Here is a 6,000-nt window from a genome sequence, read left to right as displayed (position 1 = left end):
CTCAATAGTATGCATCGAGCGTGCGGTTCACAGTGTATGTATGCACAAATCGAGTCGATTAAGATGCGAATGATGTGATAAAGCGAACATTTGTTGGCTTGAGAAAAGGAAGGAAAAATTAGTATAATAGATGTATCACGTTACGTTTTATTATTATTGTATTATACTAGAGTAAACGATCCTGGAGTAAATTCGTATGTAGTGAGATATACCGTGTGCATCACAATGCCTCTGGCATAAACACATTGCTTGCCTCGTGCGTACCAATGTGAATACCGATAAATTATGATGTGTCGCGCACACTCATTAACAAAACGGTAATGTGACAGTATCGATATCGTCACAACACACCAAGAAAATTACACGTGCCAAGTGAATGAATTGCATTCGTTCATAGACCATTTTCATTCATTGGCCATACCACACTGGCCGATCTCATTACAATTAATTGTAATCGCTATTATGTTTATTTATTATTCGAATGAATAAAGAAAAATTTATGGATATCCATTACGGTTTTATCACGCGGGTATAAATATTTTTGCAAAATTCATTCCATAGAGAGGTGTCGAATATGACCATCTTCGTCAAAGATCACAAAGTCGTTTAACTTGAAAGTGAACAAAAAAAAAACATATTTCCTTTGAAAATTCTTTGGCTGGTTTTGTATCAAGTTTATCATGGTGGTGGAGAGCTCGAAGAAGCGAGAAAAGTAATCCAATAAACACATCGCATTATCTGACCACACAGACCGACATCTTTTTGTTTGAATAACATCAGTACAAATTCGTAATGCAAACTGTCGGGATTACACGCCACACAGTACTTGATGCCGAACACAAAGTATATAAAATCAACGTGCTGATATTCACGGTTGACCACATTACAGAGATAGGGATAGATACAGTATGTGCCCACATCAACGATGGTCCGACTTGTTAACTTTGTTCACACATTTTATTTATTATGCAGATTAGATCCGTTTTATGCTATTTGAAGTTTACGATGCTCCCTTTTTTTATCTTCACTCATATGGTTTTGTAACATCGTTTGAATAGATATCGGATTTCGAAAATGTACACGTTCTAGAGAATATTGCGGTCAGTAATTCACTTTGTATGCATTGAACAATCTGGAATATTTTGCAACAAATGATATGCTGTCTTTCAAAACAAAGAACATTTCAAGTACAAATGCAAAGGAAATTAGAACATGAAATTCACAGCAGTTACTATAGATATTTCAAAAGAAAAATCTTCTCTCGCAAATAATATCCCAATACCCTTTTAATAGCTCTCATACGAAAATGTTTGAAAGAAGTATGTAACAGCGATTAAAAAATACATTTTTATTTCTTTGTTTCGTTTATCGTTCATTTTTACGAATGAAAGTCATGACTGAAAGACTTTTGTTTACTGATTGAATTTCGCATTTTTTTTTTTTGGGAAGGCCAATTCAAAGGCGAAACATTCAAATTTATAGAAGAATGCGAAAAAATGCCATAGAAAAATGTAACTTGAAATAAAAATGATTATATTATTAAAACGAAATATGGGCGCATGCCATTTGAACGGCGACACCAACAACATTTCCCATAAATTTTCAAATTAAATGCCTGTCAAAAATGAATTTTAATTTGGATTGCGTCTGAAAATACTGATTTACGTTCGTACAAAGCAGCCAAACGTCTTATGAACCCGTACGCGAGCCTTCCCATTACAAAGTAATATCATAAGCTTGGCAATCGACGAGCACCAACGAAAAAAAAAATCTCTCTCGCTAAAATCATAACATTATTATTAAGTACAAAATAATCACTTTGGAATTTTGGGTGAAATAAAAAGAGGGAAGTGTTTTCTGGTGTTGGTTGGTGTTTTATTTATGCAAAGGCGAATTTCATCGCTTAGAAAAGAAGCTTGGAAGAAAGTCGTAGAATCGCGGTGTCATCTACTTAACACATAAATAATTTATGCAACAAATCGTTTAAATTAAGTATGAAATGGAAAATAAAGGTTTTTATCTTTAAGTTACACTGTACTCCAACAACCAATTTAATTAATACCACGCGGATTTGCGGTGGAATACAGGCTCATTTAATTCTTAAATTCACGGACGGTAAAATGTCCAGAAAATTGTAAGCATCAATGAATGTTTCAAATCACCGTAGATTGCTGTGTGTTTTCTTAGATTTTAGATTAGAATGAGAATATAGCAGTCATTACTGATGGCATTCTTGACTTTAAATGAATGAACATTTGATTCAGGTTGCAAAAATTGTGCTCATTGTATCAACTTACCATCAAGCGGAGCCAAATGAATTCCAGATTAAGCCTTTGTTTTTACTATTCATTCATTAATCTATGATGGGAAAACATGTTCAGTGGGGTTTGTGCGCGTTTGCAAATATTTTTCAACTTCATCTCTTCTCCGCTCCCTTCGCAGCAAAATGCTGCCGAAAAGTTTTATTTACTCAATTATGATGGCAAGTAATTGTTGCCTAATTGTTGCTGAACTCAACAAATAAATCGAAAGTAAAACATCTGATTGTACAAAAGTCCATGTTTATTTCCACAACAAAACCATTTAATTACAATCTAACATAAATATTAGCAATCATTATTTTATTTTCCTGTACGAATTTTTGTTTATAAACTTTATTATCGCAATTCAGTGAGGTGGCTTTGCTGTTTACCAATTATCCCTCAACAAGCTTATAGAGAGAGAGAAAGATGAGGGGAGAGAGAACGAGATATTCTCAGAGGTAAACAATTTTCACACGGTGCACACTGCACACTGTTTTAAGATTTAATAAACAGTTCAAGAAGAAGGATTTAAGTAAATGTTTGAAAAACGTAACAACAATGTTTTTTGTGAAGATTGCCTATTCACCCGAAAAAGGTCAGCAGATTTAAATAAATGGCTGCATTTAATTTGTAAAATAGATATGTCACTTGACTTATGCGATAAGGTGGAATGTCGTCAAATTGAATTAAATATCACACACCTTATTCACCGTTGGCCAAAGAAGTTTGTCTAATTTATTTTAAATGCGAATTTATGGTGACTTTTGATCTTATAAGAAACCTGAATGAGATACTAAGTGTTCAAATGTCAACCCTTTCCGTAGCAAAACTGTTGATGCATGTAAACGTTTTAATATGTTGGTTACTTGACGCGCTTAATCCAGACCGTTAGTTGTGCATTAACGACTCACTTATTTCCCACAAGAAGCGACGAAGTAACAAGAAAACAATGTGACAAAAGTCGATGTCATACTTGTAGAGATAGAAACTATGTTTTAGTTTCTGGTTTCCACTAGATGCTATTCGTCTGCTTGCGTTCAATATTGGGTAGTTTGTTTCGATTTCGTTGATCGCATCCAATTTGTTTTGTTGAACATTATTTTTGTGAAATAAATTGTAACCGATAAAAAGCAACAACGGTAACATCTCAATCTGCAGCGAATAATACAAATTGTTTGGCAATACGTTGTTGTTTCTATTTCTTCTTCTGCAACGAGCCACTTTTCTTCCTGTCGATTCTAATTTTTTTTTTCGTCTTCTGTATGTTCGTGCTTCAGATTGAACGAATATACTGAGAGCAGATTGTTCGGCCATATACGCGCGCATATCGCCCGAAACGAAGATTTAATAGAGTCACAATGTATGGGATCCGCCTTTATTCAGTTTACTCCTATTTATGTTGAACAATTTTACTATGCCATTCGTAAAAGTAATAAAAAAAATCTACCCTTATCCAGTAGCAATGGTAATGCTGGCTGGCGCTTACACTGCTGTGGTGTGGCGCATATCAATGTATATCTCTCTATTCGATATTGTTCAATCCTATCGATAATCAAACCAATTCACGTCGATATTCCATTGAAATTGCATTCATCGCATCTTGTTGTCTCAACGAATATTACCACTGCTCTATCTCCATAAGGCGCATCATTTCATCGTGTAACCAATTTGTTCGAAATTCGTGTAACTATTAAAATGAAGCATCGAAAACAGTGCGCTCCTTCTTCCATGTGTGCCGCACCGTTCAATGCACAAACAATAAATTCTTAAGAATTTATTCAGCGCAATCGGAAATGCCGAAATGTTAAAACGATCGATATAACAAAATAATCTAAAGCCAGAGGACACACACACACACGAGAGAAAAAAATCGATTCCACCATTTTTATACATTGATTCATTCTGATTTTCGATGAGCATAAAACTGGTGAACATGTTCAAAACAATAGAAAGGTTTATGGCCGTTGAAAAACGGGAAGAGTGAACAATAAAAGTACACACGATATTGTAATCGATAAAAACGACGAATAAATGTAGACAAAACTTTTTTGTTCGCTCTTAATTTTTATGTGTGTCGCGTCACAACGATACTGATAAAATAACACGCCACATAATTGGCGTGTTTAATTCCCAGTGAACGAAACTATAAAACTCACATTTTCGGCAGCTTGTTTATTTAACGCAATTCGATCGAATATTGATAAATGTTCTGCTTAAGTTTTGTTTTTATCAGTTTTCGATTCGGTTGGGACATCGTAAATCTGTGTCTCTGCATTCTCTAAACAGAGACAAGGGAGTTTCGATATCCGTTGACAAAATAAAAAGACTTCATTAAACACATGCAAAATATCGATGTGATTCGCATTCAAGCGCAAAACAAATACATCACACACACGGCGAATATATGATGCTTCGATTGCTCTGTAATTGAATCAAAACCTATGAACAAATGAGATCAATATCCCTGAATTGGGAAAATCATCCGAATCATGTTGAGCAGAAGTAAAAAAAAAATCAAATGCACAGCAACAATCATCAGCCACCATTGATGTGAGTTTCATTGCAAAAATTGTGATGGGTGCGTATATTGTTGTGAAACCACATGCATTTCGATTTTATTTACAAATTCACTTCAAATCACCGACATCGAATTGCTCAACTCGCATTTAATGAACCGCCACCACAGTCAGCAAACCAGCATCACATCACGAACTTCAAATACCAAAACGAAATTATATATAAAGGGCAACAATCACTTTAGAACCATTTAACCATCAATTCAATCCTATTTATTTTCACGTGTTTACCATTTGATGCTGCCAACATCGTTTATAACATGTGAAAAACGCTTTTGAATTGGGAAGCATTACCTATTTATTTTCATTCTTTTATGAAGCAAGTCATTTAGGCTTGAATGAATTCGCGCGCGATGTACTTTCATATTTTGCAGAGATGGTCCGCGGTACAATTCCTAGCTATTCTAGAAACAAACACAAAAATTGCAAAAAAAAACCAAACACACAAATTTTATTTCATTTTTCACAATGCACAGAAATCTTTAATTTATTTTCGTGTAATTATTGTCATACATGTAATTTAATCAAAAAAATTGTTCGGCTTAACTTTTGCTTGGTACGACTTTCTGAAAACAATTAGAAGCAAGATTCATTACGAACCTTTCATTTTTAATAAAAAAATTAAACTTACTTCTTCGTAGATGACTTGCATGAAAGTGCGGCATCTTGAACAATGAAAATAATATGGATGTCCAAATCGAGTTGTTATGATTCTTTGCTTGCAATTGGGACACTGGTGGACTCGATTCAATCCCCAGCAAACCTTGGATTTTTTTTCTTCTGGATGTTCCATGATTTCTCGTAAAATTTTAGTTGAAAGATTATCAGATCTTGATGAATTTTGTGACGTATAGTCAAATGTTCGTTTTGATGCAAAGTCTTTCGAAGTTGAAGAATGACTGAACAAATTGGAAATTGACATCAATTGTCAATGGTGGAAAATCATACTTATCGCATAATCAGCAAGACGTTTGTTTATTGCAGAGGAACCTCTTTATTAAATTATTTTAAAATTGGAACAGATGGTGATAAAGTCTTGCACACGTGCAAGTTACAATTTATATCTTGAAACAACATCAAATTTGTATATCTACAATTGTTTTCATTTTGCATACATTTTA

Source organism: Contarinia nasturtii, unplaced genomic scaffold (assembly GCF_009176525.2).
Source record: "Contarinia nasturtii isolate CC-2019 unplaced genomic scaffold, AAFC_CNas_1.1 Cnas_scaffold_695, whole genome shotgun sequence".
NCBI lineage: Eukaryota > Metazoa > Arthropoda > Insecta > Diptera > Cecidomyiidae > Contarinia > Contarinia nasturtii.
Note: the sequence above shows the minus strand (reverse complement) of the source record.